The sequence below is a fragment of the Bison bison genome, unplaced genomic scaffold (genome assembly GCF_000754665.1).
Source record: "Bison bison bison isolate TAMUID 2011002044 unplaced genomic scaffold, Bison_UMD1.0 scf7180017864297, whole genome shotgun sequence".
In the NCBI taxonomy this organism is placed as follows: domain Eukaryota; kingdom Metazoa; phylum Chordata; class Mammalia; order Artiodactyla; family Bovidae; genus Bison; species Bison bison.
Window position 1 is genome coordinate 7,449,987 of NW_011494869.1, and position 13,067 is coordinate 7,463,053.

At 45.9% G+C, this 13,067-nt stretch overlaps 1 protein-coding gene across 1 annotated transcript in view; it reads right to left on the bottom strand.

The window, feature by feature from the left end:
• PDP2 (pyruvate dehyrogenase phosphatase catalytic subunit 2) overlaps positions 1–287 on the bottom strand; it is a 7,248-nt gene extending 6,961 nt beyond the window's left edge. Inside the window, exon 1 of the mRNA XM_010851084.1 lies at positions 101–287. The gene's annotated coding sequence lies outside the window, so the exon portion shown is untranslated. The remainder of the gene's footprint in view (positions 1–100) is intronic.
• Positions 288–13,067: the final 12,780 nt, after the last annotated feature.

The following is a 13,067-nucleotide window of genomic DNA, read 5'->3' on the forward strand; positions in this document are numbered from 1 at the left end:
GAGCCGTTTCCGTGGGCTGGAGCGGACGCGGGGGTGGCTAGAGGCTTTCACCTCTCACGCTCGCCCTCTTCCCTACCTCGGAGCCACGTCCTCCTCTTACCTGCACCAAGGCAGCCGTGTCCGTCAGTCAATTTCACGCTCGCAAGCCGTACCGCGGGTACCCCTACCCGGGACTCAGCCTCCCGAGAGGGACCTCTCGTGCCTGCTGATCCAGCTGGAGAAGGAAGCATTCTTTTGCCAGCCTTTATTGGTTCATCTGTGGAGGCGGGCCCGTGACGAACAGCGCAATTGTCCAATGGATGAGGAGATTGAGAGGGCGGGCTCCAGATGGGCCAAATCCGGTTCCTCCCCCTCCCCCGCCCACCCCACCTAACCTTTACCCACCCCGCCCTCTATCTCTGTCTGCGGTTAGGCTTGGCCCTCGGCTTCGAGATTAAGCGTTCTTGAGGCTGAGCGCTCCCACCACGTGACACCCTGCCGTTCTGTACACCTCAAACAGAGCAGCCTCTCCCATTTCTCACTGTTGTTGGCTTCCTCTCCATTTCTGTCCCGACCAGTTCAGACCCCTCTCCCAGGCGCCACACCCTTCTATATCCTCTTAGACAATCCCCTTAGACGCCTCCCTCGGAGTCCCTGCTGCTGCTAAGTCGCTTCAGTCGTGTCCGACTTTATGCGACCCCATAGACGGCAGCCCACCAGGCTCCGCCGTCCCTGTGATTCTCCAGGCAAGAACACTGGAGTGGGTTGCCATTTCCTTCTCCAGTGCGTGAAAGTGAAAAGTCAAAGTGAAGTCGCTCAGTCGTGTCCGACTCTTTGCGACCCCATGGACTGTAGCCTACCAGGCTCCTCTGTCCATGGGGTTTTCCAGGCAATAGTACTGGAGTGGATTGCCATTTCCTTCGTACACCTTAGACACAGTTTTCCCCGAACTCATTTTTTCTGCTAAACCTGCTCTTCCCCTCCTTCCCTAACCCAGTAATGGCCCCACCACATGCTCAGAGACCCAAGCCCCAAGCCTGGGAGTCATTTTGACTCCTCTTCCCTCACCCCCACCCCTCTTCTGTCAGTTATCTGATCCTGTTCTTCGTCTCATCTCCTAAATATCCCTCTAATCCAAATATTTGCCTCCAGCTGCCCTACCACTCCGGAGAAGGCGATGGCACCCCATTCCAGTACTCTTGCCTGGAAAACCCCATGGACACGACTGAAGCGACTTAGCAGCAGCAGCAGCAGCTCTACCACTCTATACAATCTTATCTGGTCGCCCCACCCTGACTTCACCTTGGCCCTAGGCACTCTTCCTCTATCCCTGGAGAAGGAAATGGCAACCTCCTCCAGTATTCTTGCCTGGAAAGCCCCATGGACAGAGGAGCCTGACGGGCTACAGTTCATGGGGTCGCAAAGAGTCAGACACAGCTGAGTGACTGAGCACACTCTTCTTCTATAGAGCAGGTACGGTGACCCTTCTACAACTTAAATTGCTACGAAAACGTCTTTGTTGACTCCCCACCAACCACTGGGCCTTGAACTGACAATTACATTGGCATGGCCACTGACAGTTATCACAATAGTTAGTGGTTGGTAGATTGAGAAAAGCTGAGAACCAGGACGCCAGATACTCTGTCCTTCCCTGTAGAATTCAGATTATAGCCTGCTGCCTTACAAATTGCTTTAATAGAACCTATCTACAGCCTATGGTGGGCTTCCCAATTTGTTGCTCAGTTGCTCAGTAGTGTCCAACTCTTTGAAACCCCACGGACTGCAGCACATCAGGCTTGCCTAACCTTCACCATGTCCTGCTCAAACTCGTGTCCATTGAGTCGATGATGACATGCAACCATCTCATCCTCTGTCATCCCCTTCTCCTCCTGCCTTCAATGTGTCCTAGCATCAGGGTCTTTTCTAATGAGTCAGCTCTTTGCATCAGGTGACCAAGATATTAAAGCTTCAGCTTCAGCATCAGTCTTCCAATGAATATTCAGGACTGATTTCCTTTAGGATTGACTGGTTTGATCTTCTTGTTATCCAAGGGACTCTCAAGAGTCTTCTCCAACACCACAGTTTGAAAGCATCAATTCCTCAGTGCTCAGCCTTCTTTATGTTCCAACTCTCATATCCATACCACAGCTTTAACTAGACGGACCTTTGTCAGCAAAGTGATGTCTCTGCTTTTTAATACACTGTCTAGGTTTGTCATAGCTTTTCTTCCAAGGAGCAAGCATCTTTTAATTTCATGGCTGTCACCATCCATAACACTATGGCTGTCACCGTCCACAGTGATTTTGGAGCCCAAGAAAATAAGGGCTTCCCAGGTAGGTCAGTGGCAAAGAATCTGCCTGCCAATGCCAGAGACACAGATTTGATCCCTAGGTGGGAAAGATCCCCTGGAGAAGGAAATGGCAACCCACTCCAGTATTTTTGCTTGGGAAGACCCATAGACAGAGGAGCCTGGCGGGCTATAGTCCATGGGGTTGCAAAAGAGTGGGACTTGACTTAGCAACTAAACAACAATTACCTATGATAAATCAAGTGCAGTCTTCCCTGGAGGCAGAGAAAACTGGGAGATGACCAGAAAAGGCCACTTAGAACCCTGAAAATGTGGCCTTCTGGGAGGAAGGCACACTGGCTTACCTGGGGAGCCTGGCCAGCCCACCTGGATCCAAGGACATGGCTGCCATAAAACAGCTTCTGTCAGACTTGCTGGTGATATGATATTCACACTGCCACTCACCCTTGCCGTTTTTCAGAAGTTCTACCAGTAAGTCAGAATTTGCAATATCTCTCTTCCTGGATATTGAGACAGCTGTTTCCAACTTAAACTAAAAATAACTCCAAAGGATTTGAAATAAATAGGTGCAATTATTATTATTTTTACGGGCAACACAGTTTCTGGATGCCTACCATATGTCAGGCCCTGGGCTGGTGACTACTGGAGAAACACAGATGGCAGCCCCAACAGCACTTTCCTGAGAAAATTACATCATTCTGCTGTCTGAAATCACTGAGTTTTTCTAAGTTACCACACGTACACCACTTCCAAAGTAAAAATCCACCCTTGAGGATTTTGTGTGCATTGGTACTTTTGTTTAAAGCCTATAGTGAGCTTAGTTGCCCTATATATACATGATGGCTAGCCCAAGAACCCTATTCAGTGTCAAGTCTTCCTTGGCACAAAGTCTTATTAGGGAAAAAAAAAAAAAGAAGGAAAAGGACTTATCTCTGCCTTGATAAAGGGAAAGCAGCAGCTCAGCTATCATTTTCCAAGAAAATATGTAAAAAATACTGTCTCATGAAAACCAAGCAAATGTGAATACTGATGAGTTACTGATTTTTGTCAGTCAAACTGACAAACATTAAAACATGATTAATACCTAATGTTGATGAGTGGGTGTTGCCTTCTTGGTAGGTGGAGTATAAATTGAGTTTGCCCAATGGGCAGCTCTTTGATCCACTAATTCTACATCTTTTAATTTTACAGAGACAATCAAAGGCAAACACCGCAAATTTTCTACAATAAACATACATTCCCCCATCTTGTATAATCAGAAAAAAAAAAAAAAGAAGCAAAACTGTATTTTGCAAGCAGAGGAGTGGTGGAGGTAGGGAAACAAATCTCTTAGATGATTCTGATTAGGTCCCCTGATTCCTTAGCAATACAGATAAGCCCACCTATGGAAAGTTAGGAAAGCTGGATTTGAAGATGACCAGGAGGAATTGAGATGGTGGCAGGGGGGTTTTGTCTGACTTGCCAAAACTGTATCTGGCCTGATCATCTGGGAGAGTTTAGAAAAATGTCAGATGTCTTCTTTGCCAGCACAAGCTTGCCCCTGCAGCGTTTCTGTGGCATCACTGTTGCCCGAGGTGGCTTTAAGCCCAGAAAAGCCTTCTTGCTGATCTGAGCACATCTGTGCTTTGAGTCAGTTGTCCCAGAGACCAGTGCCATCCCAAATCAAGTGATTTAACTTCACCACCTTTGAGCCAAGCAGGTGGCTTTCCCTGGCATTGTTCTCTCCCAGATTGATCACACATACACACACGCACACCCCACCTCTCTTCCCATTAGAGGGAATGGTTACCAATCCCTGCAGAGCAGCAAACTCAGGGACATATTTAGCCAGTCTTGAGGATGCTCGTGACAAAGGCTTGGAAATTTTTGAAAAATACAAGTCCTGCCTCAGCCCTCTTAAACCTGTTGTGAAGCAACAGCACTGACAGCCTTGCCAGCAGTCTTCAAAAATGGTTATGTTAAGCACCTAGCTCCTAGAGTCAAGCTAAGATTGCCCTTCAGTAGAGGAGGATGGGCAGAGCCTTTTTGGGGAAACACAGCCTGTGTTTCTGTCTCTTTAAGGCTTCTTCAAACATAAGTTAATCTTTTTCAGCTGCTGCCAAGGCTGCGATGATCTAGGCCAGAGGGCACCTTCTTCTGTGACCCTCAACGAATCATTCCCTTTGCCACTGTCACCCCATACCCATTCTCACTCAGCCCTTATTAACTGGTGAGCTCAGAATTTTCCATCACCCTGGAGTCCCAAGTCTGAGGCCCAGCTCTGACACCTACTTGCTGTGTGATCATGGGCCAGTCACTTTCTCTCTCAAAGCCTCCATAGAACTATTTGGAGAGGGCAGTTATATGGGCCTTGGAGTTGTCATTTGCGCTCTAGTTTGCCCATGACATATCCTTTCTTGAAAGTGAATTTGGAGAGGAGCAGAAGAACAGCATGGGCTTCCCAGGTGGCACTAATGGTAAAGAACCCACCTGCCAATACAGGATATGGAAGAGATGCAGGTTTGATCCCTAGGTTGGGAAGATCCCCCTGGAGAAGGAAATGGCAACCCACTCGAGTATTCTTGCCTGGAGAATTCCATGGACAGAGGAGCCTGGTGGACTATAGTCCATAGGATCACAAAGAATCAGACTGAAATGACCTAGCAGCAGCAGCAGAACAGCAATACGGGCCTAGTGTGGGGAAGACAAAGTTGAGAGACAACTCTGGAGCTCCGAAGAAGCACACTTCCTGTTCTTTCCTTTGAAGCGCCATCCTGTGCTCCCCTGTGAAACAGTAGTTCTCCAGGAAAACTTCCAGTGCCTCTCCCACCACTCCGGTGGAATCCCCACCCCAAGTGCCCAGGGCACCTCTTTCAGACAAGGTTGAGTGAGTGAAGTTGCTCAGTCATGTCCAACTCTTTGTGCGACCCCATGGACTGTAGCCCACCAGGCTCCTCCATCCATGGATTTTCCAGGCAAGAGTACTGGAATGGTTGCCATAGACAAGGTTAGGAGTGGAGTATCAGCACCTTGGCCTGAGCAGGTCCCTAACACCCAACAAGAAGCCAAGAGCCAGGTTGGAAAGTCCAGAAAGGAGCTATTGTGACCAAGAGACCTCAGATGGAAAAACCAGATTACAACAGAGAGAAGGCGTTTGATAATAACAGCAATTATCTCTGCATTTCTCCCAACCCCTCTTTTCTCTGCCTGCAAAGAAAATTAAGTAGGACACATGCCAGCAGTTAACAATGCTTATCTCTGTAGGAACTTTCACATTCTTTGCCTGTCCATTTATTATTTCCTTAAAAAAAAATGTTTTTAACAGTCAGCCTGTCTATCCTACCTAATGACACCTGGGAGTGGGAGGGAAGGAGACACAGCACAGGGTGGGTAGGGACTGTCCTGAGGCCAGGGAGGCAGCTGGGGAGAGGGCAGTGTCCTAGAGGAGACTGCTGTTCTAGATGGGGGAAATCAGGTAGGTTAATCTGATAAGACAGGCTTTGGCCAGAGATCTGAAGGGAGTTAGGGAATGAGCCTGGCAGTATCTGGGAAATTGAGATACATTCAACAGAGAGAAAATATCAGGGACAAAGGTCCTGGCCTTGCCAGCCAAGGGAAGGGCTTAAATTTTATGGCGAGGGCTGCCTGTCTCATCTCCAGCCGGCTGAAGAGAACTTAAAGGAGCATCTCCCCCTTCTTTCCTGTCACACGAGTGTATGTTCCTCGGTTCTTTGTCTCATCACAACAAAGATTTGGAGTGACGAACATTAAAGCCCCCTCAGCGTGTCACAGCTCTCAGGTCTTGGATAGACCGTGTTATAGCTCTCAGGTCTCGAAAGGACCATGTTATAGCTCTTAGACAAATCAATGTTACAGCTCAGTGTTACAGGTCTATTTTATTTAGAAAATAGCAGGAAAATCCATCTTCGAGGCGTGAGGGCACTTCGATCCAAAGATGCGAAGAGAAGAGCGCCCCAGCGCTCGGGAGAGAGAAAGAGCTAGCTTTGGCTCCTCTTTTTATATGTTTACCTCTCCCTGGGCCTGTCCTGTGTAAATTGGGCCAGCCAGGAGTGTTGTTTGTTTTACCTGAGGTCCTCAGTCCGGTCCTCGGACCTTCTTTTGTTCTATTTTCGTGGGCTTTTCCCGTCTTCGTCTTTTAGCCACCACCATTTTGGACTCCTTTTCCCTATTCTACCTACCTGACATTCCTAAAGTGTGCTCCATGGAACACGGTCTCCGAAAATGTTCTGAGAGAAAAGGGCCACATCCATACCACTCTGCCCTGGCAGAGATGCATAATAAACAATGGCTTTGTTAGTTAGAATAGGAAACTGGAGTCCAAAATGGCAGTGGCTAAAAGACAAGGAAGGGAAAACCCCATGAAAATAGAACAAAGGAAGGTCAAAAGAAGGTCCGAGGACTGGAGTGAAGACCTCAGGAAGATCAAACAGCACTCCTGGCTAAGCCCAATTTGCATAGGGCAGGCTCAGGGAGAGGGAAAAAAACATATAAAAGGAGGAGCCAAGTCTCTCTCTTTCTCTCTCTCGCTCTCTCTTTCTCTCTCTCTCTTTCTCTCTCTCTTTCTCTCTCTCTTTCTCTCTCTCTTTCTCTCTCTCTTTCTCTCTTTCTCTCTCTCTTTCTCTCTTTCTCTCTCTCTTTCTCTCTTTCTCTCTCTCTCTCTCTCTCTCCCCTTCTCTTCTCTCCTTTGGGTTGGCATGCCCTCACTCTTCGAGGATGGATTCTCCTGCTATCTTCTCAATAAAATAGACCTGTAACACTGATTTGTCTAAGAGCTATAACACGGTTTCTCCAAGTTTGTGACGTGCCGAGGGCATTGGAGAAGGAAATGGCAACCCACTCCAGTGTTCTTGCCTGGAGAATCCCAGGGACGGGAGAGCCTGGTGGGCTGCTGTCTATGGGGTCGCACAGGGTCGGACACGACTGAAGTGACTTAGCAGCAGCAGAGGGCATTAATGTCCAAATCTTTGCTGTGACGAGACAAAACCGAGAAGCATACACTCGCCTGACAGCCTAGTCAGAATTATTGGCTGAATCAAAATTATTCAGTAAAAGGAATTCATCCAACTTCATTGCATCAATGCAAAACTGTTCACCATGGACCTCCTTTTTACCATAAAATTTTGACACATCTGGTAGAACCTGTGTACTTTGTGAGATGCCATATATCTGTTCTTGGAAGAGCAAAATAGAGTCGGAAGACCTGAACTGATTTCCCCAGGTTGCCCTTTAAGCTTGTGGCTGAGAGGAGTCTGGGTCTTGCTCTCTGGACTCATTGGCAAGCCACATTCCTAGAAGCACCTTATGCATATTTAATAGCCTGAGGGACCAGGTTAGACTTCTTCAAAGCCAGACAAATCCAGAGGAAGACCCCTGTACACTGTACAGGGAAGCTAGTTTTCACCATGCCATGTTTTTGTTTAGCCATCTTTAGGTAAAGACTGTAGCTTAAATAGGCACTTCATCTTCATGGGTGTTAACAATGTGTGTGTCTTGAGCTTGGTCCCCCAGTGGGCAGTGCAGGCTGATGCATTTCAAACACACTCATGGAAAATCAAATATACTTTAATCAGGTGATAGAGATAATCAAAACCTCTGTCTGAACACTCCACTTCTTGTAGAAGACGGGGAATCTGTGGATTGTTTCCTCCCCCGCCCCATAGGATTTTTTGAAATCAAAGTATAGTTTGATTGTGTTGTATGTTGTATTCATTTCTGTTGTAAAGCAAAGTGATTTAGATATACATACTATACATTTTTAAAAATAGCCTTTTCCATTATGCTTTATCATAGGATATTAAAAAAGTTCTCTGTGCTATACCGTAGGACCTTGCTGTTTCTCCATTCTGTATGTATAGCTTATATCCGTTAACCCCATCCTCCCACTGCGTTCCTCCCCCGACTGTCTCCCCCTGTGCAAGCTGAAGTGCGTTCTCTATGTCTGTGTGTCTGTTTCTCTTTTGTAGATAGGTTCATTTGTGGCATAGTTTAGAGTCCACATATAAGTGATATCATATGGTACTTGTCTTTCTCTTTTCTGACGGACTTCACTTAGTATGATAAGCTCTAGTTGCATCCATGTTGCTGTAAATGGCATTATTTTGTTCTTTTATATGGTTAAGCAGTATTCCATTGTATGTACGTGCCACATCTTCTTTACCCATTCATCTGCTGATGGACATTTAGGCTGTTTCCATGTCTAGACTGTTATGAATAGTGGTGCTATGAACATAAGGGTGTATGTATCTTTTAGAATTAGAGTCTTGTCTGGCTATATGTCCAGGAGTGGGATTGCTGGATCATATGGTAATTCTATTTTTATTTTTCTGAGGAACCTCAGTGGCTGCATCAACTTACATTCCCACCAACAGTGTCATAAACCAGGTATTTTTTCTTCCCTGCTGAGGACCAGTGTGGCACTGTGGTCTTGGGCCTCATTTATGAAGTGCCAAGCCCCACCTCAGTACTTTTTACACCTCTTCCAAAAGAAATGCCTAAGGATTGATGCTTTTGAACTGTGGTATTGGAGAGTCCCTTGGATTGCAAGGAGATCCAACCAGTCAATCCTAAAGGAAGTTAGTCCTGACTATTCATTGGAAAGACTGATGCTCAAGCTGAAGCTCCAATACTTTGGCCACCTGATGCAAGGACCTGATTCATTTGAAAAGACCCTGATGCTGGGAAAGATTGAAGGCAGGAGGAAAAGGGGATGACAGAGGATGAGATGGTTGGATGGCATCACCGACTAGATGGATATGAGTTTAAACAAGCTCTGGGAGTTGGTGATTGACAGGGATGCCTGGCGAGCTACAGTCTGTGGGGTCGCAGAGCCAGACAAAACTAAGCGACTGAACTGAACTTCCAAAAGAACACACTTCACAGACCGCGTGCAGGCCATCGCAGGAGAGAGTGGCCTCAAAATGTGGTGTGTTAGCTTTTATGGGCTGAGTAGTTTCATAGCCTAATGAGTGGGAGGATTATTCCAATTCTTTTGGGGAATGGGAGGGGATTTCCAGGAATTGGGCCACCGCCCACTTTTTGGTCTCTGAAGGCCTTGGAACAGTCATGAAGCCTGTGGGTGTGTCATTTAGTTTGCTGATATGTTACAATGAGCCTGTACTGAGGTTCAAGGTCTAGTGGGAGTTGTCCTGTCCACCATCTTGGATCCATTTGATTCTAATCAGTTTATGTTGTATCCTTGGGCTCTGTCTTTCTTTCAAAGGCTGTGCCCCTCCTCCTTCCCTTCTGTTTCAAAAGGGCACCCCATGTAATGTGGGAGTTTCAGAGGCTGGGCCAAAGGTCAAGCAGAACGTGAGAACCCCAGCCATCAGCTGGATACATGATTAGGGCCAGAGGCCTCAGCTGAATTTAGAGCCTCTGTTTCTCTATCTGCTGAATGGGGGCAGCCATTCCCATGTATGTTGTTGGGGTGAACTCCTCCCCTAGGTGTCTTGTGACTACAGAATGGCGGCAAGGGTTAGCATATGGGGGTGTTGAAGCAGAGCTGTCCTCCTTTCCCTGGCTCTGGAGATATTTCTGTCTAAAGAACTAGGGCCTGTTACTGTAATCAGGGCACCCCCATCCCCAGACTCTGCCGGAGACTGGGTCAAATTTAATTCAGCTTATTTTCTGTGCTCACTTCAGTCCCATGTAACTACCTGCAGGCCTTTGTCCCTATTGTTCCCCTGCCTAGAACGCCCTATCCTATCCTCCACACCTTTGGGAACAGTGGGGCCACTGTCTCAGCCCTCCATACATGCCCTTTCCTAAGTAGCCCAGTGGTCTCGGTGGCACTGACCAGCTGCCTGCTCCACCCAGTGCTGGACCCCAGGGGCAACAGAGGAAGCAAGAGCCTAGGATGTTAGTAAAGCAGGACCACAGACAACAGCAAAAATATTTAAAATATTTCAACAAGTAAAAACCTGCTGGATAGGCTTCCCAGGTGGCACAGTGGTAAAGAATCTGCCTGTCAATGCAGGAGACGCAAGAGACTCAAGTTTGATCCCTGGGTTAGGAAGATCCCCTGGAGTAGGGAATGTATTCTTGCCTGGAAAATTCCATGGACAAAGGATCCCGAAGGCTATAGTCCACGAGGTTGCGAAGAGTCGGGCATGACTGAGCGTGCACACACACACACACACACACACACACACACACAAAACCCACTGTTGTTGTTGTTCAGTCACTAAGTTGTGTCTGACTCTTTGCAACCCCATGGCTTCCCTGTCCTTCACCATCTCCCTGAGTTTGCACAAACTCATGTTCATTGAGTCGGTCCAACCATCTTATCCTCTGTCATCCCCTTTTTCTCCTGCCTTCGATCTTTCCCAGAACCAGGGTCTTTTCCAATGAGTTGGCTCTTCGCATCAGGTGGCTAAAGTATTGGAGCTTCAGCTTCAGCATCAGTCCGTCCAAAGAATATTCATGGTTGATTTCCTTTAGGATTGGCTGGTTTGATCTTCTTGCTATCCAAGGGACTCTTAAGAGTCTTCTCCAGCACCACAATTCTAAAGCATCAATTATTCGGTTCTCAGTATTCTTTATAGTCCACCTCTCACATCCATACATGACTACTGGAAAAAAAAAAAATAGCCTTGACTCTGATAGCTTAGGCTGGATGGTATCAGATTCATGATCTTCAAAGAAGATTTAGCTTTGGGACCAGGGACCAGGCTTCATCACTCAAGAGCTTTTGAGTAGCAGAGTTTTACTGAAGTATGAAAAGGCACAGAGAAAGCTTCTGATATAGACATCAGAAGGGGAATGGAGAGTGCCGCCCTAGTTTTAGCAAGGGAGCTATATACTTTTTCAATTGGTTATTACAGTAAATCAAAAGAATATCTCAAGGTTGTAAAGGTCTTACTAGACCCACTCCCACAATATACATTTTAAGATAAAAGGATTAGTCAGAAGGTTCTCAAGAAGGAGAAACATGTCCTCAGGCAGGACACATTTTTGTTATATAATCCTTAGTACAGAGTTTAAACTGAGTTGTTTTGTTGTGTAATCATCAGCTCTGGGCTTAAAGGAAAAAAAAAAACAAAAACGTTTTATGTGACTAAGACTAAAGATGTAGAAAAAAAAAGTTTGTTCTTTTCTCCTCCTTGAGAGCCCCAGACCCCACTCTCCTCCTCGGGGACCTCAGACTTCTTATCAGTTCTTATCAACCTACATAGAAATTTACTCTCTCAACTCTACAGACAGTTGTCAGCAAAATGATGTCTCTGTGTTGTAATACACCATTTAGGTTTGTCATAGCTTTCTTTCCAAGGAGCAAGAGTCTTTTAATTTTGTGGCTGCAGTCACCATCTGCAATGATTTTGGAGCCCAAGAAAATAAATTCTGTCACTGTTTCCCCACCTATTTGCTGTGAAGTGATGGGACCAGATGCCCTGATATTGGTTTTCTGAATGTTGAGTTTTCAGCCAGTCTTTTCACTCTCCTCTTTCATCTTCATCAAGGGGGTCATTAGTTCCTCTTCACTTTCTGCCATTAGAGTGGTATCATCTGCATATGTAAGGTTATTGATATTTCTCCCAGGAATCTTGATTCCAGCTTGTGATTCATCCAGCCCAGCATTTCTCATGATGTATAACTTCACATAGGAGTTTAATAAGCAGGGTGAACAATATATAGCCTTGTTAATATTTCTTTTCCAATTTTGAACCAGTCTGTTGTTCCATGCCCGATTCTAAACTGTTGCTTCTTATTCCGCATACAGGTTTCTCAGGAGGCAAGTTAGGTGGTCTGGTATTCCCATCTCTTTAAGAATTTTCCACAGTTTGTTGTGATCCACACAATAAAAGGCTTTAGCGTAGTCAATGAAGCAGAAGTAGATTTTTTAAAAATTCCTTTGCTTTTTCTATGATCCAACAGATTTTGGCAACTTGATCTCTGGTTCCTCTGCCTTTTCTAAATAGAGTTGTACACCTACAAGTTATTGGTTCATATACTGCTGAAGCCTAGCTTGAAGGATTTTGAGCATTATCTTGCTAGCATGTGAAATGAGAGCAATTGTGCAGTAGTCTGAACATTCTTTGGCATTGCCCTTATTTAGGATTGGAATGAAAACTGACTTTTTCCAGTCCTGTAGCCACTGCTGAGTTTTCCAGATTGCTGGCATATTGAGTGCAGCACTTTCATAGCATCATCTTTTAGGATTTGAAATAGGATCTGGAATTCCATCACCTCCACTAGCTTTGTTCATAGTAATGTTTCCTAAGGCCCACTTGACTTCGCACTTCAAGATGTCTGGCTGTAGGTGAGTGACCACACCAAAATGGTTATCTGGGTAATTAAGACCTTTTTTATATAGTTCTTCTGTGTATTCTTGCCACCTCTTCTTAATCTCTTCTGCTTCTGTTAAGTTCTTGTTTCTGTCCTTTATTGTGCCCATCTTTGCGTGAAATGTTTCCTTGGTATCTCTAATACTCTTGAAGAGATCTCTAGTCTTTCTCATTCTGTTGTTTTCCTCTATTTCTTTGCATTGTTCAGTTCAGCTCAGTTCAGTTCATTCAGTCATGTCTGACCTTTTGCGACCCCATGGACTGCACACGCCAGGCCTCCCTGTCCATCACCAACTCCTGGAGTTTACCCAAACTCATGTCCATTGAGTCGGTGATGCCATCCAACCGTCTCATTCTCTGTTGTTCCCTTCTCCTCCTGCCCTCAATCTTTCCCAGCATCAGAGTCTTTTCAAATGAGTCAGCTCTTTGCATCAGGTGGCCAAAGTATTGGAGTTTCAGCTTCAACATCAGTCCTTCCAACGAATATTCAGGACTGA